The sequence below is a fragment of the Octopus bimaculoides genome, chromosome 10 (genome assembly GCF_046866305.1).
Source record: "Octopus bimaculoides isolate indiv1 chromosome 10, ASM4686630v1, whole genome shotgun sequence".
NCBI classification, from domain to species: domain Eukaryota; kingdom Metazoa; phylum Mollusca; class Cephalopoda; order Octopoda; family Octopodidae; genus Octopus; species Octopus bimaculoides.
The window spans coordinates 71,250,799-71,275,798 of record NC_142937.1 but is presented as its reverse complement, the minus strand read 5'-3'; the positions used below and the strand labels follow the sequence as shown (position 1 = coordinate 71,275,798).

The 25,000-nt window shown below is 34.6% G+C and overlaps 1 protein-coding gene across 4 annotated transcripts in view; it reads right to left on the bottom strand.

Annotated features, from left to right (window-relative positions):
- LOC106882356 (ubiquitin-like modifier-activating enzyme 6) overlaps positions 1-25,000 on the bottom strand; it is a 417,419-nt gene that overhangs the window by 387,592 nt on the left and 4,827 nt on the right. The window contains exon 1 of one of the 4 annotated variants that reach the window (XM_089358758.1): positions 20,475-20,734. The exons of the other annotated variants lie outside the window; for them this stretch is intronic. The gene's annotated coding sequence lies outside the window, so the exon portion shown is untranslated. Of the gene's footprint in view, positions 1-20,474; positions 20,735-25,000 lie in introns of those variants that run through there. 4 annotated transcript variants of the gene reach the window in all.

Below are 25,000 nucleotides of genomic sequence, written 5' to 3'. Positions count from 1 at the left end.
GGCAAAGTTGACCTCAGCAAGATAAAAAACCAGATCAAAATACCACAATGCTCTAATGATTCTGTCAACCATTCTATAAATTTTCTATTGTAAGCACAAGGCTTGAAATTTGGAGGGAAGAGTCAATTACATCAACTTCAGTACACAATTGGTAATTATAGACTCTGAAGGGATGAAGAGCAAAGTTGTCCTCAAAGGAATTTGAACTCCAAATGTAAAGCCAGAAGAAATGCCACAAAGTATTTTTTCCAGCATGCTAACAAGTCTACCAGCTTACCTTTCCATAATGCTAACCATTTACTACAGTAAAAGGTTAGTATTTATATTCCCATCTATGTTGAGAATTGTGAAGAATATAGATGCCAGTTCTTCAAGTGTATCAATTTTTCTTAATAATTTAATCCCCTTAGCCATAATATCTACAATGGAAATGATCAAGCAATGAGGAGCTCACTACATGGTCTCTGCATGACCTGTTAGATATAGCAGTCAAATTGACCTCAAATAACACCTTAGGTTCTTTAAGAAAGAGAGATATGTATGATACTTAAACATTATGATTTATAACATTTGAGTTAACAGCAAAACCACTTTATCCCATCAGTCAACATACTTCTATTCATAGAGAATTGCTTTAAAGAAGTAGCCTGAATTATTGATGGCAGCATTGAAGCATATACGTACATAAACAGAGTTATTGAAAATATGTTGTTGAGAAAGGAATCAGAGAATTTAAAAAAAAAAACTAGCTAGGTTGTTATAGTCTGGGAATGAGAACTCATTAATGCTTACCTAATAACAGGATAATGTTTCTACTACTAATAATAACAACAACAACATCTAGCACCATTCCTACTAGCACTAATCCTACTAGCACTATCATCATCTCCACCACTACAGCTATTACTAACAATACCATTAATGCTGGTAGCCCTTCCTACATCAATATTGTCCATACACTTACATTATCATTATACATGAGTTGATAAGTTAATGAGGGAGCCTCTATGTGCTCACTCAATCAGTTAGAAATAACTGCCAAATCTCTATCAAATTACACTCTACTGTCTTATAGAAGGATATTTTAGACAATGTAATCCTTGATATTTAAACAAAAAGATTGGCTAGTCCTGCTGCTCTTATATATACAATGGTATAGGAGTTGCTAAAGGTGATATATCCATATTTCCAACAGTCTGACACACATTGAAGGCAATCCTCCAATATGGCCTTGACTGTAATGGTAAAACAAATTAACATACATACACACACACATGCACATTCTCTTCTCAGACAAGAGCAAAATAGTTAGAAAAAATTTTGTGGCTGTGTGGTAAGAATCTTGCTTTCCAACCACATGGTTCTAGGTTCAGTCCCACTGTGTTGCACCTTGGGCAAGTGTCTTCTACTATAGCCTTGGGGTAACCAAAGCCTTGTGAGTGGATTTGGTAGTCAGAAACTGAAAGAAGCCCATCATGTATATATATATATATATATATATATATATATATATATATATATATATATATATACATATATATATATATACATATATATATATATATATATATATATATATATATCTATATCATCATCATCATCATCATCATCGTTTAACGTCAGCTTTCCATACTGGCATGGGTTGGACGATTTGACTGAGGACTGGTGAACCAGATGGCTGCACCAGGCTCCAATCTGATCTGGCAGAGTTTCTACAGCTGGATGCCCTTCTTAAAGCCAACCACTCTGAGAGTGTAGTGGGTGCTTTTACGTGCCACCAGCACGAGGGCCGGTCAGGTGGTACTGGCAATGGCCATGCTCAAATGGTGTTTTTTACATGCCACCTGCACAGGAGCCAGTCCAGCAGTACTGGCAACAACCTCGCTCGAATGTTTTTCACATGCCAGTAAGGTGACGGTGATAACGATCACACTCAAATGGTGCTTTTTACGTTCCACCGGCACAGAAGCCAGTCAGCTGCTCTGGCAACGATCACAGTCGGATGGTGCTCTTAGAGCTCCACTAGCACGGATACCAGTCATCGCATTTGATTTCAATTTCGATTTCACTTTCGATTTCACTTGCCTCAACAGGTCTTAACAAGCAGAGTTTAGTGTCCAATGAAGGAAAGGTATGCATAAATGGGCATAGGCGACGGGCTATGGTTTTGCTTCGCTTGTCAGGTCTTCTCACGCACAGCATATTTCCAAAGGTCTCAGTCACTATATATATATGGCGTTAGGAAGGGCATCCAGCTGTAGAAACTCTGCCAAATTAGATTGGAGCCTGGTGTAGCCATCCGGTTGCACCAGTCCTCAGTCAAATCGTCCAACCCATGCTAGCATGGAAAGCGGACGTTAAACGATGATGATGATGATATATATATATATATATATATATATATATATATATATATATATACACACACATACATATGTATATATTTATGTGTGTCTGTGTTTGTTCCCCCACCCCCATCCCATCACTGCTTAACAACTAGTGTTGGTGTGTTTACGTCCCCGTAACTTAGCAGTTCGGCAAAAGAGGCTGATAGAATAAGTACTATGCTTAAGAAATAAGTCCTGGGGTCGATTTGTTTGACTAAAAGCCTTCAAGGTGATGCTCCAGCATGGCTGCAGTCAAATGACTGAAACAAGTAAGATAATAAAAGAATATGGATTTTAAAAATCTGAATGGATATCTAACAAGTAGCTCAAACTTCTTCCTTCTCAGCTTTAAGGATACAACATCAATGAAGAATATTCTCAATATTACATTTTTTTCTTTCTTTTTTCTTATCACTCTCATTCAGTCAAAATCCTACTTTAGGCTCACCACCATGACCACCACCATAAAGATATACATTAATACTATGAGCCAGCAAAGAAAATATCTACATAAACAGTGAGAGAGTTAAACTTTCTTTACTTAAATTATCTGTATATTGGTATATTTGGAATTTGACAAGTTCTCTTTTTTCTAAAAACAAAATTAATATCAAACAACATATAATAGTATACAGTTTTAATACACCTTCAAAAGACAGCCAACTAAGTACCAAAAATCAGTTCTTTGGCGAGTTAGTCACAAACTCATAAATTTTTTGACAAGTTTTCCTCCAGTGCAACAACAGCTACAGACATAGTGTACAGACTGATGTCAGTGACTGGGTTACATGGTGGATGGTAGCACAAGACAGTTTAAATCAGAGGTTATCAATCATTTTGGATTGATATGCTCTGGACCCCTGTGATTCCTATTTTACTCAATACCTATCTGATGTGTATAAAAAAAAACCATCCAAATGTATTTTTAAAATTAAATATTATTAAGAATTGTACAAAAAAAATTGTTGAAACATTTTATATATTTTCTTTAAATCTTTTACTTGTTTCAGTCATTTGACTGCAGCCATGCTGGAGCACCACCTTAAGGGCTTTTTTAGTCGAAGAAATTGACCCCAGGACTTATTCTTTGTAAGCCTAGTACTTATTCTATTAGCTGCTTTTGCCAAACCACTAAGTTATGGAGATGTAAACACACCTACATTGGTTGTCAAGCAATGGTGGGGGGATAAAGACACACAAACACACACACATACATATAAATATATATAAAAGATAATTTTATAACTTCGTTAAGCCAAAAAGTAATTTCGTTAAACCAAAGAATAAAAAGATAGGACTGCAGCTAGAAGTGCTCAGGTGACACTTAGACGAAAGGAGGAAAGGTATAATGAATAAATGCTCCAATAGCGCAAAAACAACTTTATATCATTCCCAAATTATCATAAATCGAATATAAATATATATTAAAACAACAGGGTACCCAATAGAAAAACCCAATAGTATAAAATATACACATACACACAAATAAAAGGTGATAGTCAAATGAAGAAAATATATGGATTAAATTAATGCATTAAAATTTTATGCATTAATTTAATCCAAAGAGTTTTCTTCATTCAACTTCACTCATATTACCCTTTTAGGTTTTATCACCTTTTATTTGAGTATATGTGTGCATTCTATACTATTGGGTTTTACCATTGTGTGCCCAGTTGTTTTAATATATATTTATATTCAATTTATGATAATTCGGGAATGATATAAAGTTGTTTTGACCTATTGAAGCATTTATTCATTATACCTTGCAATTTATATATATACATATATATATACACATAAAGTAGAAAGTAAATGAGTCAAAAGGAAGAGTAAGTACGGTTAGGCAGCTTTTTAATCGCTACAAATATTTCGATACATACAGATCCTTGTATATACAGGATTTAAAGTTTAAATTAAATTATTTAACAATTTACCTGTTTAAGATCAATATGTATCTCCTCAGGCGATACTCAGTTGCTGTCACCGTAAGCAAACTGACTATATATATATATATATATATATATATATATATATATACACACACACACACACGACGGGCTTCTTTCCATTTCTGTCTATCAAATCCACTCTCAAGGCTTTGATTGGCCTGAGGCTAGAGTAGAAGACACTTGTCCAAGGTGCCATGCAGTGGGACTGAACTTAGAACCACAAGGTTGGGAAGCAAGCTTCTTACCAAACAGCCACATAGAAGTATAACCTCTTTTTCTTTTAACAGTAAAATCTTCTGTAGACCCCTGTTGAGAAATAGTGGTCTAAACTGAGAGAAAACCATTAATACAGGTATCATCATTCGTGGAGGGGGAGGGGGGAGGGGGAGAGAATTCAGATGAGAGAGTGGATCTTTTTACTTCTCTATGAATGGCCTCTATCTTCAGTTGTGTAACTTGTAGAAAGAACTATCACTAAAAAATCTGATTGAAAAACTACAGTAGGTACTGCAAACAATATAGTAGGTACTACAAACAAAATAGCTGCTTCTGAAATAGATTTTCAACAACAATAAATAATAATAATAATAATAATAAAATAATAACCTAGAGCAACATCTTTAGTAGAAGTAAGGACAATGTCATATTCAGACCCTTTTATATAAGATTGTTGTCTATTCGTCATAACTAAAAAGTTGAAATAGAAGTCACTATTCTAAAATTTTACAGTTAATTTCATACAGTAAAACATAGAATGAAAATGAAAATGTAAAGTGAACCCCTCCCTCCCTTCAAACAACGAGCTGATTCAAAACAGGAATGGGTTTGTTGACTGTACAACATCTAGTTTACTATGTAGTGCAGACTGACTTGTGTAAAATTGTCAAGGATTATCATCATTATCAATAACAATAACAAAATACCATGAACCAATGAGGAGGAAAGAGTATCTATATGGTGGTTTGACATGCTAGAAATAGCTACTAAACCACCTTCAAATCAAACCACTTAGAGGAGGAAACATATTGTATAGTACATTCGTGGGTTCCCTGCACACAAGAAAAAGAAGGGATGGTCATGGATGGAATACCTTTATGCATATGTATGCTTGATCAAGCCTGATCTGGGGCTATGCAACAACAACAGCACAACCAGTTAGACAGCTAATAAGACAGTGAAATCCCTCGCCAGACAGTTTCGTACACATTTGAATATCAGGACTACATTTTCTAAGCCTTAAACAGTTGTCATACAAGTCCAACATAAATATACTGAACACAGATAAGAGCTTGACCAAACAAAAAATCATACCAGAGGCTTGACATTCCAGTTACTGCCAGAGAGTTGACAGGTCATTCCTCGGTCAAAGTTAGTTTAGAAGTAACACAAATTTAACAACTATTACTAATACCATCAGCATGGGCCACCAATAACGAAGCCAACATGACCGTTATAAAGTAAATCATCAGGTCTCTTTGAGACTGCACTGACATCTCGATTTAGTTAGTGAAATATTACAGATTCCTTAGCCAGAGCTAATTTTTTATGACATAAACAAATAAACAACCAGCAGAAGGAATAGTTTTTAACTGTTCCTTCAAGATAGAAAAACCTAATGTTTTATTGAAAATCATTTGGATACACTTTTTTTAAGCAGACTATATATATCCTCTGCTCTGTTAAGAGAGCGCTAGCATTTTCACATACATGTACACACACGACAGAAACTTCCGCCTACCAAATTCAATCACAAGGCTTCAGTTGGCCAAAGACTATAGCGGAAGACACTTGCCTAAGGCGTCACACAGTGGAACTGTACCCGAGACCATGTAGTTTAGAAGCGAGCTTCTATGTATACACACACACACATATTCAAATACAAACTAGAAGCAGTGATAGTGTAATAAACATTATCTACTACATATACTTAACATACATACTTTGTGTATTCACCAGAAGGCTACGGTTTGATGTGGTGGAGAATACACTCTCAAAGCACAGGGTGTTAAAAACACCAGAAAGTCATGGAGAAAAATGGTGAAACATCGATGTCCATCACTCCTAGATTAGAAGTGAATTACCTGACTGTCCATGATTTTCAGGCATTTCAACACCCAGTGCTTTGAGAAAGAATTCTCTACCACACCAAATCACAGCCTATCAGTAAAAGCATAAAGTAAATGCATTAAGTACATGTAGTTGATAATGTATCATCATCATCATCATCATTTAACGTCCGCTTTCCATGCTAGCATGGGTTGGACGATTTGACTGAGGACTGGTGCAACCGGATGGCTACACCAGACTCCAATCTAATTTGGCAGAGTTTCTACAGCTGGATGCCCTTCCTAACGCCAACCACTCAGAGAGTGTAGTGGGTGCTTTTACGTGTCACCCGCACGAAAACGGCCACGCTCGAAATGGTGTCTTTTATGTGCCACCCGCACAAGAGTCAGTCCAGGGGCACTGGCAACGATCTCGCTCGAAAACCCTACAAGGCCATATATATAAATATATATATATATATATATATATATATATATACACATATATAAATACATACATACATACATATATACATACATATATAAATACATACATACATACATATATACATACATACATATATACATACATACAAATATATATATATATATATATATACATACAAAAATATATATATATATATATATATATATATATATATATATACATACATATATATATATATATATATATATATACATACGTTTGTTTTCCTGTCTTGTTTTTTGTCCGCCACTACATTCCTCCATGGGTAGATTTAATTTGCGTATACAAATTTAATCTGCGATCCATGGGACGAGCCGTTTTAACGATGCGTCCTGCCCAAGCTCTTCGAAACACCGGTGTTAAAACGTGGGTAGCTGATGAAGTAGAATGTTCTCTATGTGGCTTGTGTGTTTTCTCGTCTACGTTTTGTTTGCAACGTCCTGTACCCAGATATGCACCTATACATACAGGTGGATGTCGTTATGCACATACCTGTACGTATATATGCATATACTCATTTCCTATTTGTTTTTATGTATATATATATATATATATATATATATATATATATATACATACATACATATATGCATATACTCATTTCCTATTTGTTTTTATATATATATATATATATATATATATATATATATATACATACATATATATATACATACACATATATATATACGTACATATATATATATATATATACATACATATATATATACATAAATATATATATACACACATATATATATACACATACATATATATATATATATATACATACATACATATATATATATATATACACATACACATATATATATATATATATATATACATACATATATATATATATACATACATATATATATATATACACATACATATATATATATATATATACATACATATATATATATATATATATATATATATATATATATGTATACATACATATATATCTATATATATACATACATATATATATATATATACATATTTATATATCTAGTGCGGATAAAAGGATGAGAATAATGGATCTCCTTTGATGGAGATTTGGCTGCTATTTTTAGTAGGTCAAATAAATGCATACACCTTGGGTTTGAGCTTGTGTGTGTGTGTGTGTATGTATACACACTCACACATATATATATATATATATATATACACACACAAACACACACATCTGAATGTATATATACATGTTCATATGTGTGTCTATTGTATATATACATATAGATATGTATGTAAGTGTATGTATATATATATATATATATATATATATATATATATATATATACAAATAAATTATATATATATATAATTAGGCAGATTGGTCTTGCGTAGCCGCCAACCCCCCCCCCCCCCCCGCTGCTTCTTGGCTGAAATGTCTGTTAAAACATAGTCAAGCTATGTCTGGTTAGAGTCACCTTGATTTATGGCGTTGTCGTTCAAGTGTTTTAGCCCTTCATTTTAGCTAAACATTTTCGTTGACAATTGTTATCTTTGGTGAATTGTTATCTTTGGTGAATTTCTTTAGTTTTGAATGTGTGTGGTTTACTATCGTGGGGTGGGGGGGGGGGGAACATCCTCTAAGGTCGAGTTGTGAGCTGAGAGATTTGGGTTCAGTTTCGAGTCGAAATCTCTCACACTATTCCCTTGCCCAGAAAGTTTCCTGGTACGAAAAAAAAAGGAAAATTTCGATATAACTTGAAATCGAAAAGCCTAGAGGTTAAAAAAAGAAAACAAGTCTTAGTCGGGCAGCAGATGCATGTTATTTACATGGGTGTATAAAATGACTTGTGAGCTTGGAAATATGCGTGAATGCGGCAAATTAAATGGCATGTATATATAATAAATGACGCAAAAGTAAAATAAGGTAAAGTACATAATTTCAAGGCATGCAGAGGGAATTAAAGGTATATATATATATATATATATATAAAATCATTATTTAACATCCACTTTTTTTTTTTCCATGTTTTCATGGGTCAAAAACAGCTGAAGCCTTTCCTGTCAACAACACTCCCCTGCTTCCAAGCAAAATACATAGACACACACACACTAATTATATATGTTAATGTTTTGGCGTATCTGCTGATGAGAACTTCGCCTTGCATATTATTTTATTCGCTAATTGAAGTTAGAAACCTAAGGTCTGGCTGTAAAACATAGTAAATGTTTTTATTTTTCATTCCTTTCGAAATTGCTCTTAATTGTGGTTTAGACTTTTTGACTGTTCCTTCTAGTATGTAAGGCGACCTGTTAAGGCTCGCCTCCTTGTGTTTAAATATACACTAATTTTTATATGAAATATATATATAGGCAAACCAATAACAAATGATTAAATCAAATATAAAAACAACAAAAGTCAAAGGGATGTTCACAGGGACATGTTGATATTTACATTTCCATGCAAGCATAGGTTATAGGAAACAACACTGAGGCAGAATTTTCTATGGCTTGTTGCTCTTCTTGTCACCATTCCTCACTTATTCACAAGAAAGTTTATATTTTTATCCAAATCTATCAAACTGGACATTGTTTTTCATGAAGAACAGTAAATAAATGACACCCTTTTCTATGAACAGAAATCTTTGTTTACAATTACCATGCATATCAAAACATGGGGAACACACATTCACTCACAAACATGATAAACCTCTTCCAGTTTCCCTCTACCATATTTCACTTGCAAAGTGTAGGTTAAACTGTGGCTATAGCAGAAGTTACCAGCTAATGGTGTCTACGCAATGGACCTGAATCCAAACCCACATGGTTCCAAAAGCAAACTTCTTAACCACACAGCTAAGCCTTACCTATGTATATAAATGCACACAGACACACACACACATATATATATGCTCAAGAGGGAGGTTAAAATGTCTTACATAAGTTCAACCATTCAAGTGGAAATGCAGATAAATGTTAAAATGCTGTGAGGTGTGCAGTAAGCAACATGAGTCAGTGAAATGAATATTAAATCAAGATGACATTACAGCAGAAGAATTTTTGATATATTATAAACATCTATGGTGTATTAAAGTATTTGAGATCAACTTTGACCCTTCCCACCTCACACATACATAATACTCTGCAGGTTGCAAAATAAAAAGTATACATGCATAAGCTAAAATAATCTATAAATAACCATGTAAATTTTTAAAAAGTTGTTTTGCTTTTTTTAATTAACTTTATGATGTGGAATAAATTGGTTGAGTGAGAAATATTTTGAAGAATAGGAAGTGTCTATGAGTTTCATTTATGCTTCAAAAGTTTAGAAGTAAATATTAATTTCCTACACTGATGCCTGTAGAAGGACATAGACTGGCACAACCCAGGGACAGTTGCCCAAAGTGTTGTCATATATAAGGAATCTTTCAAATATTGAAAAAGTAGATTAAATTCTTGAGCAATTTTGTCAACAGAAAATGATATTATAAAAAAACAAAGATATAAAAAGCATTATGAAAACATCTAAACTCAAAAAATATTGTTTCAGTATGGAAGATGTCTTTTTGTTCACATTCTTTAATTTAGTTGGGGAACGTTCATGACATTTACAGGAGATCAATGTCACTCTTCAGATTTTCTCTGTTTGTTTGCAACAGAAATGCCTCAAGATCATTTCCAATTGATGCACATGAGGTCTTTAGCTCATTTATACATTAATTAAAAGATTCAAAACTTTCAAGATAAGTTTAACCAGTTTTCTTTACTCATGTCAGCATGGAAAGCGGATGTTAAACGTTGATGATGATGATGATTGTGTACTGAAATAAATGCTTCACTATAAAATTTAGAGCTTCTCTTCCTTTTAGCAATTACTATTTATTTATGTGTGTGCATGTGAACATACATGTGTGTGTGTGTGTGTGTGTGTGTGTGTGTGTGTTTGTTGGGGTTAAGAGCATGAGCTACTAACCCTAAGATTCAGAGTTCGATTCCAGGCAGTAACCTGAATAATAATAATAATAACATAGAAAAATACTGTAGGAATGAGAAGTTTCCCCAAGACACCTGATGAAGGCTGGAGGGTATATCAGCTGAAGCATTGTGTTAACAACAAACAAGATGAAGACAAATATCCGTGAAATGTAAATAATGTACATAATTCCTCATCTTTTAAATGTAGAACTGTAATATATATATATATATATATATATATATATATATATATATATATATATATATATATATATATATATATATATATATATATATATATATATATATATATATATATATATATATATATATATATATACACACACACACAGCTGGCAGAAACGTTAGCACGCCGGGCGAAATGCTTAGCGGTATTTCGTCTACCGCTACGTTCTGAGTTCAAATTCCGCAGAGGTCGACTCTGCCTTTCATCCTTTCGGGGTCGATTAAATAAGTACCAGTTACGCACTGGGGTCGGTATAATCGACAATCCGTTTGTCTGCCCTTGTTTGTCCCCTCTGTGTGTAGCCCCTTGTGGGTAGTAAAGAAATAACACACATATATATATGCATATACATATACATATATACATATATATATATATATATATATATATATATATATATGGGAGGAATTCTCTTGTGGTATTGATGTTGCCTATGCTGCAGGTGGTGGTCACATTGAACACTTGTTGCACATGAAAAAAATTGATTCTAAGTAAATACATGTGACTCAGCAGGAGTTTTCTATTGCTTTTTGTTATGAAAACATTGCATAATGTATGTATATATTTGTGTGTGTTTGTTCCCCCACTGTCACTTGAGAAGCAATGCTGGTGTGTTCGTGGAAAAATAATCAGAAAATCCATTTCTATTTATTTTTTCAAATATACAATACTGTACCAATGACTTTCTATTTCTTATTCTACTTTACACATATATACACACACACACACACACACACACTTCTCTCAAGTTTTGGCACCACTAGAAAATGTATCCAATACACTGTAAAAAATCCATCACAAGGTCCAGTCATTGTTGCTCTTTGGTGGCTTGTGTGTCTCAATGGACCTGAGTGCTATAAGACATTTATTTCATCTGATCTGCCATTTTTGCCAATCTGCTGCCTTCTAAGTAGAGAATTCTATCAAGTGCAGAACAACTGTTGGAGACTGGCAGTGTTCACTCTGGATACAGCTAGAATCTTAGAAAGAGCCAAATCACACCAAACCATGTTTTGAACAAGAAAGGACAAATCAGACAATGTAAGTCAAAAAAGAGAAAAATGTGGACGATCATGGCTGGAGCATCTTTAATTATATATCTGCTCTATGAACAACAACAAACCATAAAGAGCCTTTATGTGGTCATTCAGCCTGGTGGAAATACCAGCCAAATCTCTTTAAGGTTGCACCCTACTCTTTTAAATAAAGAATGATTTATCTGTGATAAGCAAATAGATGATGTAGTCATATCTGGAACACCTTTGGTCACAGGTCTCCTTAACCAGGTTAATCTGGGGCTATATAAACAAGAGGTATACAAAAATAGATTGGACAGTGAAAAGAGTACATGAACAGATTGTCACAGTCTACTTTGTACAATTAACCACTGCATGTTGCTTTGTGCAGTATGGTTTTTACACCTTATATAATTAACCATTACATGTAGCAGGTGCAGATCTCGTAAATGATTTGTTGACAAAGAATATCATCATCAGCATCATTTTAACATCTATTTTTCCATGTTTGCATTGGGTCAGACGGAAGTATGTTAAAGCAGAGATTTTTATGAATAGGTGTCCCTCTTATTGCCAACCCCCATCTCTGTTTCAAAGTAAGGTAATAATCTCCTAGTTTATTAAACAACAAATGGCCTGGACATATTATCATAAAGAACTGGAAATAAATGACTGAAATCCGCTTCTTGTTTATAATGGTCCTGCAACATCTCAAGACATGTCAAGAAACCTGGACATGTTTCATAGTGAAAAGCAAGCAAATAACATCATTAGCAAAGTCATTGTTTACAAAACAGTGAACACAACACACATGTGTAGACAAAAGAAATACTAAATCGCTTATACAAACACATACAAAGTATGTATGTGTGTTTGTGTGAGAAGTTAGAGAAATAATTTAGTGAATTTGGTAAAACAGGCAGGAGCATTATCAGTTTGGAATATTGCCAGTCTGAAATGAATAAACTTCATATATATATATATATATATATATATATATATAGGGAAGGGATGCTCTTCTCAAAATTCTTCATAGCTGCTGTTTAGCCTCTGGCTAGTCCTGAATGAATAAACTTATCAAAAGCCTTCTAGCAATGACCATCCCATCTTTTTTATCATTAACATTTCTGTTTGCTTTTTCCATGCTGGCATGAGACATCTTGAGGCAGTAGTCTAAAGCCAGATTCCTTTCCCAGCACCAGACTTTCCTTGTTTCCAAGTACTTTATTCCATGTATTCACATGTTGAACCACCAAGCTGTCAGACTTGCTTTTTATAGAAGATATGAACATCACTGCCACAAGCCCAGTGGTTGTAAGGATACACAGACACACATTTGTTCCCTCATTCAATGAATGTTTCTCCATGATAGCATGGATTATATGGGAACTTGAGCCAGAATTTAACAATCAGATGCTATTCTTGTTACCAACTTTTTACCTAGTCATAATGTCCACAAGGAATGTACACATCCTATCAACATTTTTCTCAGCTGGTGACAAGTGATACCACGGCAGAATGTCAATATTTGGAAGGCACACGCACACTTAGATATTCTTAAATCAGTGGAGTATAAATTAAAAAAGAAATTGCTGCTATTTCTAACAATCAAACGACCATATAAAGGCTTATCTACACAGAACAGTGAGGGGAATGTACAATAAAAGTGTGAAGGGAGATGTTTAGAGGTGAGGAAAACTGACTGTTATAAGTAATGTTGAGAGAAAATGGAGTTGTGGGAGGGAGTATGGTGTTAGAACATGAAGAGTGTGCCTATCTGCACAAGAGGGAGAGTGGAGGGGTTGCAATGAGAGGTAACCACAAGTAGTGGAATGGAGGTGGTGGTGGTGGGGGAGATGAATTGTTGAGGTGTTTTGGCAGAGGACAGATTATGTATGCATGAGGCAGGTATGGTCATAAAGGATATGCCTATATATATGGATGTCAACAATTTTACTTAGCTCAATATGACTTCTCAAGCACAGCAAAACACCAGAGGCCTTGGACCCTTGTCATCTCCTCTGCGAAGTTCAACATCTGAAGATCATTTTTCACTTCTTCCCATGTCTTCCTGGGTCTACCTCTTCAGCAGGTTCCCTCCACAATTTGAGATCAGCACTTCTTTATGCAGCTATCCTCATCCATACACATCACATGACCATACCAGCAGTCTTCTCTCTTGCACACTACATCTAATGCTTCTTATACCCAATTATCCTCTAAAATCATTGACACTTGTTGTACATGCACTGACCTAACATACCCATCCAGTGGAGCATGCTAGCTTAATTTTTTTTCAAGCCTTCACATGTCCTCTTTAGTCACAACCCATGTTTCACTGCCATGTAGCATAGCTGTCTGTACACAGGCATCATACAACCTATCTTTCACCCTGAGGGAGAAGCCTTTTGTCACCAACAACAATAGTAACTCTCTGAACAGCCCATTCTTATTCTAGCAACTATGCTTTCAGAGCATCCACCTCCACTGCTGACTTGGTTGCCTGGGTAACAGAAGTAATCTACTACTTCTAAGGAACCTCTGGACATTGGAGGAGGTCTATTTTCTGTATATTCTTAGTGTTTATTGAACCTGCAAAACTGTCATACACAAAAACTTTGTTCTCTGCTAACTTGTCTGTGATACCACTGCACTTCTTATGTGGCCATAGCTTGCACTGGGTACATCATATCGAATTTCTACCTACACCTTTTCTCTTGAGGGGATTAGTAGTTTGTCTGTTTTCCTACTCACTAGGACTTTGGTCTTTACTAAATTAACGCTAAGGCCCTTTGATTCCAGACCTTGTTTCCACACCCAAAATTACTTCTCTAGCTCTGGTAGTGGTTTAACAATAAGAACAAGGTCATCAGTGTAAAGAAGCTTCCAAGGACAGCCAGTCTTAAATTCTTCTCTCATGGCTTGTAAAACAATGATAAACAAGAGGGGGCTGAGAACTGATCCTTGGTGAACTCTTACTTGTACTTTGTTGCTATACCAATTGCCGACTTTCACCTTACTGACAACATCCCTGTACATGGCTTGTACAACTCTCACTCCTCTATTTATAGCTTCTGCATTGACCACCAGATAAGGGAGCAAGGGATCCTGTCAAAGGCTTTCTCCATGTCGACAAAAACCAAGTAAAGAGGTCTATTTTTAGCAGGATGCTTCTCCTGCACTTGCTTTATGAGGATGATAGCATCAGTAGTGGTTCTCCTAGGCATATTTTTCAGATGGCTATCTGGGAGGAGAGAAAAACTTCTCTGAGTCATCTACGAAGATAACATTTTTGAAGAAATTGCTTTCTGTAATCAATGTTTATTTTACTTTTTTATATCCAGAATAAGATCTCTACAACAGTTTACAAATTTTTGCTCTACCTTCTAGATACTTGTCTTCTATTGCTTGTATATAACAGAATTCTTTGATGGGAAAGCTATTTTTCTATGACTTATTCTGAGAAGGACCTTTCTGCAGGATCTCAGAAACTGGTGAGAAAGAGGGGTGGATGAAGAAACGGAAGATCCAACTCAAATATCCGCATGTGAAACTGTAAGACCAGATAACAGATTAAATCTACTAGCCATCTAAGAATAAGTATTGTTTGTCTCATAGACTGGTTTTGCACAGTTTACATCAACTCAGCCTCATTTCCAAGGTTTGGGCCAACTGGAAACTCTGATAGAAGATACTTTTCCCCTCCCCCATTATTGTAAAACAGACATAGCTTTGACTCCTTCAATAGAAGATAGTTTCTTGAGCCATTCTTATTGTTGAGCTGATACTGAATTTCTTCAAACTGCTGGCTCTCTTCTATGTCTAATAGATTGACAAACTTCATGCCTTCAGATTATTTCCAACAGTCCTGAAGATATAAATGGCCTCAAGAAGAGATGGAATTAATGTCTTTTTGAGAGCTGTCAAATACTTTCTTCTTTCACGTACAAGTTGGAAGCAGTGATGATGAAAAGGTTATAGTGAGACAGATGCAAGTGTCTTGCCGTAGAGGAAGCACAAGGTTACCTGGCCAGAGAGGGAAAGATCACGAATGAAGACAGAAACAGGTGTGCTACCGCAAAGAAAATACACAGTTGCCCGACCTGAGGGAAGTGCAGGAGAGAGAGAGAGAGAGAGAGTAGGAGACCACAGGACGGAGATGGTGGCAAAATGCTGGGCATACTGACAAGGAACAGAGATCAGACTATAAATGAGATAGTTGAGTAAAGGAAGAGAGAGATATAGATAGTGGCAAGCTTCCACACAGTTTTCATCTGCCAAATTCACTTGTAAGAAACTAGTCAGCTTGCAGCTATAGAAAACACTTCCCCAAAGTGTTGCACAGTGGGACTGAACCCAAAACCACATGGCTGCAAAGCAAGCTTCTTAATCACACATCAGTGCCTGAACCTAATTATGTTAAGAAATTTCTAATAAAAAATAATTAAGCTTCATGAAAAAATTGAAGAGAGAGGACAATATTGGGATTAAATAGAAAGCAGAAATAAATTGTTTTAAAAATTCTGAAAATTAGAGAAAATACAGGAATCATAAGAAACTCATATTTCTATATGAATAGTTGCATTTCTTTTTTAGTCAAGAATTATGCTTGCATTCTACATTTTTTGGTCATGTAGCTGTATATTTGTTATGAGCAAATTAGAAAAGGAAGTTCAGTACTCATAACCTTTGTAGGTCCTTCTAGATTGAAAATCTGTAAGGCAATGTATGTAGAAGGAACATAAGTAGGAGAGAGTGCCATAGGTTAATAGTGGTTCTATGAGAATGGTATTAGTTCTGGGAGAAAGGCCATAAATAATAGTAATAGTTCTAGAAGAAGGATCTTAAGTAAGTCAAAATACAAATAGAAGAGAAACATATTGATAAATATTTAAGTTCAAACTTAGAAATTTAGTGTAAAGTATAATTATCAACATTTTGCTAGGGGACCTTTATATCGGAATATTTAAGGTGAAATATATTGCATGTTCAATATATTAAAGAATTAAAGAACTGAAGATATTAAGGTTGGAAAATCAGATGACTTGAAGGTAATCAATGCTAAAAAAAATTGTATTATCTCAAAAGTGATCAAATACTGAAAATGTGTAGGTCAATCCGTGTAAAAGGAACATGTAATTTCTATAAAGTATTGGGTTGGTGCATAATTATTGCGGATTTTTTTTCAACAAATTTTATTTAACAAAAACAATAACAACATGTAAAAAAAACACCTTCAAATGATTATTCCGGAGCATATTCACCATCTACTTCAATTACTGCTTCCCATTTGCTTGGCAGACGGTCAGAGCATCATTTAAAAATGTTTTTGTTGAATATTGTTATTGATTTTGTTGAATAAAAGTTGTTGAAAAAGCTGCAATAATTATGCACCAACCCAATAATAGCTAGTATAAATATTGGTTGGCTGATATCTCCAGTTATGCTTTAGACCAGTGGTTCTCAGCCACTTTCTAGCTATGAACTTTTTTGATTCCTATTTTTACTCTAGAGGATGCTCATACCCATTCAATGCTTTAAAAAATCCTATTATTGTATTTTTATAATTAAATATTATTAAGAATTGTATAAAAAAATTTTAATATTTTGTGTATTGTAAAAGAATAACCAACATATTTCACATAATTTTTAACAAACAACATTTTATACAGAGCCCCAAGGGTCATATGGACCCCAGTTGAGAACCACTGCTTTAGACAGTATACAGGAAGTAAAAGAGATAGAGTTAATATAAGAGGAACAGGATGAGTGTACATACTAGGCTTGGTAGCAGGAGAAAAGGAAGTAAATGACAATGTGGTTAAGCGATGAGCTATACAAATGACAAATTTTTATATTTAATTTTATTTTATTTCAAGGTAATATTTTTCTTTTAAACATTTGTATCAATTTCATCATTTTATATAAGCGCCAAGATATTTAATAAAAGTTAAATTATAACTATTAAATGTTTGCCATATTTCCTGATATTACCCATGGTGGTGGCAAATGTATACTTCCAAAAGTTATCCACCGTATGACAGGTAACACTCTAATATTTACATATTTCTTTTCCTTGTGGCAAATATGTGATGAATTTTAATTACAACAATCATCTCTTCTTTTACCATAATCACTTTTCTTTCTTATTACATTTGCCTGTCTTTTGAAGTTCAGTTGGATTTTTTTACCTCTTAAGCAATGCAAAGTTTAAAGATTAACAAAAGTATTCTTAGAGCTGGGTCAGTGGAGATAATATTCTTCTTTTTTCCCATGCATTATTAATTTTGAATGTTTTCTTATATTTTGCTTAGAAAAATAAATTTCCTGTCATTCAAGCAGCTTCTTGTAGAGGATCTTCATGGCTACTTGCATTAAGCAGGAGAAGGGTAGAAAGTGAAAAGAGAAATGATGAGCTGGCTTCCCAAAGAGACAGATAATGGAACCCAAGTGACCCCCACCTCCTAAAGCAGAAGGTGAGTAGAAGTGAATGGTTTGCAAGATTGATTGGGGAGTAGAAGATGAAGAAATGGGGAGACACTGTAAAGTTTGGATAGGGTTGAAGGATGAATGAACAATGAGTTGAAGAAGATAGAGGGATGCAGAAGAGACCAGGCTGGATGGGAGAGAGTGGCAGGTTAGTAATGATGCACTGACATAGAGAGGACACGAGAGAGGGATGATATGGTTGAGCCTGCAAGAACCAGGATGGGGAGGAATGCAAATATAGAGCATGATGGGAGGAAACTGATTCAGGGGAGGGGTGGGGGGTGAGTTACTGTAACATGGTGGAGAGCACAGTATACACTATGTATAGTGCTTCGAGGACTCAGTTTCGCAGCACAAATCTTTTTGAAAACCTCATGGGCATCCAGCTTTAGAAACATTGCCAGATCAGACTGGTGCCTGGTGCAGCCTCCTCGCTTTCCATACCCCAGTCGAACTGTCCAACCCATGCCAGCATGGAAAACAGACGTTAAACGATGATGATATTGCCAGAGATTCCAGCTCTTTATTTCCTTCACCAGGCTCAGGGTCCTGAGATCAGCTTTCACTACTTCATCCCATGTCTTCTTGGGTCTCCCTCTTCTGCACTTTTTTATAGAACTATCCTCATCCACAAACATCACATGTCCATACTAACACATTCTTCTTTCTTGCATACATTTGATTCCTCTTATGCCCTGTTTTTCACTCAGAACCATGTTTTATGTACCATGTCTTTTATGCAAAATCACATTGCACGTCCAATGAAACATGTTCACTTCTCCAAACCTCTACATTTAAGGCTCCTATCTCAGTGCTAAGCAGCATTGCAGTTCTAACACAAGCATCATACAATCTACCCTTCACTCTAAGGGAAATTAACTTTATTGTCAGGAATGGTAATAACTCCCCTACATTTTCTCCAGCCAGTTCTTACTCTAGCTAGTATATTTTCAAAGCAACCATCTCCTAGGTAATGTATATGTGTGTGTGAAATTACACTAGTTTGTATCATTTGTTCCCGACATGTTTCACTGTTGTGGTTGCTTGTTTGGCAATAATAGACTAGTAAAAAATTTTAAATGAACAACTCTTCAGTAAAATATTTTCTTTATTACAATTAGAATCTAGAGGAAACTTGTTCTTCAACATTATTTTTTTTCTCTAATTCAAAAACAACTTTCAGCTGCATATAAATCACAACTTGTGGATTATGAGATTTATAACATCTGGATACTGTCCTTGGCCAAAATATTGATTTCTAACTTTAGTACAATGCCTCCAGCTATGTGAGAGAATGTAGCCAATTCTAATGACCCCAGTCTTTTCCTGAACTTCTATTTTATCTACCACAGAAACAAGGAAAATTAAGTCCTCTCTAGTGTGATTTGAACACACAAATGCAATTAAACACCGCAAAACACACAAAGCGTTTTGTCCATCACTATACCAATTCTGCCAAAATTAACCATTGTATCTCCCTAAAACCCAATAAATGATTTGAACATAGAAGTGTAAGCTGTAAGTTTGGCTCCTACAAATACTAAATCAGATGGACTATTAACATCTGTTGTAAGTTTTAATCTTTGAAATGCTTATTATATTATGGAAATTAACATCTACTATCTACTATAATACAGTTTCCAGATGGTGAGAGAAAAGACGTACTCATAAACATCAAGCCATCATTGCAACATGTGAAGAGATGTTGTATTGGTCACTTGTTCAATCCACAAAAGAATGGGAAGACTGGTAGGAAAAGCAATATCCAGTCACATACAAATACAGAAATAAATAACTAACCTCTTACATAGAATATATAGAAACAACATGTATGACATACATTTTAAAAACCTGCTCAAAACATGCTAACAAAGTGGGAAATGAAAGCAAAATATAATGGATTTTATATATACAGGCATACCTCGACTTGAGTCGTTCTCAATTATACTTCAGTTTTCAAAAATAATATATGGAAAAATTAAAATCAAGTTAAGTCATTTTACTCGATTTTATGTCTGTCCGCCACAAATATTGGAATCGTAAAATCACTAGAAAACTGTTAAAAGCACATAAAAATCATGTTACTGTACAATAAATAAGAATAAAAGTTATCCAAATAGACATATTGATATGCAACAGATAGATCACTGAAGTGAAGTGAAAAGAAATGAAAATAATCTCAACTGATAAATAACTCAGACTGAGCCTTGTTCGTGGTTGGACAGTGAACAGTGTAGTTTGTTTACATATTTTTATTATGTTTTAAAATTCCCTCCCTTAACACATGCACTTTGATGCAATTAATTATCATCTACTCTGTCAAAACATTTATTTATATAATATGGACAACGATAGATGACATTAGCTAAAAAGAAAAAGAACAAAAAGGATTATTTTTCAAAAAATAGACATGTACTACAATAAGACGTTTCAGCCTCCACAGTAATTGCATTGAAGCCACTTCAATAACAGGTGCACAAGAAGGAATGCACTTCTTAATATTTACACATGAAGCTAGCTCTAAAAGACTCCAACCTTCATTTCATTTTGGAACAAGTTCAGTTCCCTATAAGGCTGTCCTACTCTCTGACAGTAAACAAGGTATAGGGACAGACATTTCACAAAATTGGAATATGTTTGTCATATCCTGTGTTCAATCATAGTCAATTATATATGGCATTTTCTAGGGCCAGGAATTTATCTAATGTAGCAGTAATAGTAGTTGAGACCAACAGACAAGCAAGAAAACAAGGTAAAACTTTTACAATAAACCATTGTGTATAAAGAAGTGCTGAGAGAGTAAGTCGAGAATATGTATGCCATTCATATTACGTTCAGTTCATAAAGCATTTTCAGTAATCACATACAATGCCTATTTCATACACATTTAAATTAGTTCATATTTTGTATTTCTATTTATACCACATATGTATGTCACATACAATTTGTATAGTCCCATTTGTAATATAGAATGCTTGTATTTAATCCAGTGAGTAAACACTGTACATATAATTATATGAAATGTAGTTTGTATGTAATTATTTACTTTGTGAATGTGTAATGAAAATTGTAAATAATAAACATTTAATCAACGTATATGAATAAATTTTATCTTTTTAATTCATCTTTAATTTCCTTAACCCTTAAGCATTCAGATTATTCTGCTAAATGTAATGCTTTTTCATTCAAGTTGTTTTTAATTAATAATGCATTATTTCATAGCTTTGAAATTTTGATGATATGATCTGGATCAGGCTGGATCTGGCTGGTTAGAACATAAAACAGGTAGCATATTTGGGTCAGGTATGACCAGTTAAAAGCTAAAGGGTTACACTATAAAGCACATCATATCTGTATTACAAGGAGGTAAGTAAGCAAAACCTTCAAAATTCATTTCACTTATATTTAAAAACACTGTTTTGATTAAATGGTAGGATATCAAAAGAATGTTTTGAAACTTCTTGCATGTGTTCAATATACTAGCATAGTGTTTTCAAAGGTGCTGACATATACTGCAGAACTTCCATGGGTCCTGCTAGAGTATATATATAAATATTATTGTTTATGTTCCATTAAACATGTGTAGTTATACCAAATTTAAAGGTAAATTTTATAAAATTTCACAAATGAATTCAATGAAATCATTTGTGTAAGGCCAACCACAAACTGGACATTTAACACTGGATTTACATCTTACTTTGTAACACTGACATTACTATCATCATTTCAAATGTCATTATGAGAGATTTATAAGTTAGTAACAAAGTAAATCTAAACAGCTAATAACCATTGAAAAGAATCTATGCTATTTTAAAGGCTTGTATTTTTCAATTCTCAAGCAAACAACACAACAGGAAAAGTAAACAACAATGTTTCAGAGTCCAGCTAGATTTTAATGCATTGTGGGCAATATATTTTATTACTGAAACTATTTCTGACATGTTTCATAAATCACATGATTTCATTTCTCTCCACACTAAATGACATGATTCTTTATCAATTTGCTCCTATTTCACTGAAATTCTCACTTTAGTAAGAATAGAATGCTGCTATGGCCTGGTGCCCTGATAATCCTGCTACCCGGCACAACTGACACACATTCAGGTGTAGGAGACTAAAATACAGGCATATCAAAGACTGCACACCAAACTAGGCAGCTTTACTCTCTAGAAAGTAAGCAGGACAGTTATGGACTGGCATAAGCTGGTTATCTGCTGCGGGGTAGACCTGCATAGCTATGGCTTTGACCCTCTGGCATAAGGCTTCACTTGGCATCTGAGATCAATTAAGAGAGAAACAAACTGAGATGATTACAAGAGCAACAACTTAGTAGTTTCATGTCAAAGTAGACTTTTGTTTGACAACATTACTGTTTGCTCTACTCTGGTTAAATTTCACTGGAAATTCAATACCAGTGCTCTGGCATGGCCATAGCCTAGTGGCTGAAACAAGGAAAAGAGAATATTTTTAAAACTATATCTATATTTTTATACCTGTCATATGATAAATAACCTTGGAAGTATACTTTACTATCATGGATAAAATCAGGAAATATGGCATACATACAATTAAACTTTCATCAAATTTTTTGGTGCTTATACAAAATGATGAAATGAATTTTAAGTTTCAAAAAGAAAAAAAATGTTTATCAGCTTAAAACAAAATTAAACAAGAGCACTCAGAGAGGGCAAACCTCTGCCAAGGCAACACCAACGTCCTCTCAATGATTAGCCAGAGATGATTTTTAAAATGAGAATATCTGAAATAAATTTGACTTCTCTCACAAATGAGAATACTAAAAATGAACTCTAACGCTCTCAAAAATTAAGTAAAAAAACAGGAAAAATAATCCAGAATCCTTGTCCAGTACCAGATTGATCCCAAAATCTAATCAGTCCGTGCTAGTCATAAGGCCAAACATTCCTGAAAGTTTCATTCAAATCCATCCAGCAGTTCTTGAGATATCTTGTCCACAGACAGTCAAACAAACACAACTGAAACAATACCTCCACTTTCACTAAGGCAGAGGTAATAAAACAAACTTCTCATAACTATTCTTCTTTATGTGCTCTCCTCCTCCTCCTGCCACTAAGTCTAGTATGTGCACTCATCCTGTACATCTCATGTCTATCTTTTTATCTTTATTTCACTCTCTCTCTCTAAATGATGTAACATATGACAAGAGATATCAACCAACCAAACAACATTTATATTGGTTAATATTATATACAGATATGAAATATTTCAATCAACAACTGTTCCTCTACTTTCAAATCCTTCACAGCTATACCCTACTCATTTGAGCAGGGTTTTGCCTTGCTAGTAGTTGGTGATCTCGCAAATGATGATACAATGAAAGAAGCACCCAGCACACTCTGTGAAGTGGTTGGTATTAAAAAGGGCATCCAGCCATAGAAACTAAGCCAAAATAGGCTATGGAACTTGGTGCAGCCCCTAGCATTGCCAGTTCCTGTCAAGTCGTCCAACCCATGCCAGCTTAGAAAACAGACATTAAATGATGATGATGATGATCCAGCTGTAGAAACTATGCCTAACTATGCTCATCACAGCTCTCTAACTTAGCTTCTGCCAAGCTGGCCAACCCAGGCAAGCATGGAGAAAGTGATGCAGGAACAATACTGCAAAGTTGTTTTGTAAACATGTCACATCCTTGATCATATAAGAGACTGAAATATACAAACAACAACAAATGCCTTTAGCTTCATGATCATATAGGTGTCAATGTATTTAGGGGAGAAAGTAATAATGACTGCAGGTGCAATCCCAAGCATGGATACTGATGTTTTATCCTCATTCAGTGCATTTCAACCATAAAGAGCCACTGATATACTTACAAGATTCTGGGATAATAGTCATCAAGGTACCACTACATATCAGCTGCAACTTATTTTCAGTTAAGTAGACAAGAACACAAGAACAATGTGAAAATGAAGTGCCTTGCCCAAGACCACAACACTTCATCTAGTATGAAAATCAAACCAACAATCTCACAGTCCTAAAGTCAAATGGACTAACAACAAGGTCAAGTGCTTTCCCCATACATTGTCTACTTTTCTGATTAATCTTATTTAGTTGATAGGTGGCTACTATTGCTGATTTTTAGCATTGTACCCTTGAGCAAGTGTTTTTATTCATCTTAGACATATCTAGTTGAAAATGATATTGTTTTTGTTTCATAATTTATCTTTTCTCTTTTACTTGTTTCAATCAAACAAACTGACCCCCAGTAGTCAGGTACTTATCCCATCAGTCACTTATGCCAAACAAACTAACACTGGATATAAAGCAGTGGTGGGGAACAAACACAACACAAAACACACACACATGAACATATGTATATATATACAGGGTGCAGAGAATATATTATCTAAATTACACAAAAAGGAAAATTACACCGACATCTCATTTTAACAGATATGTTTACCA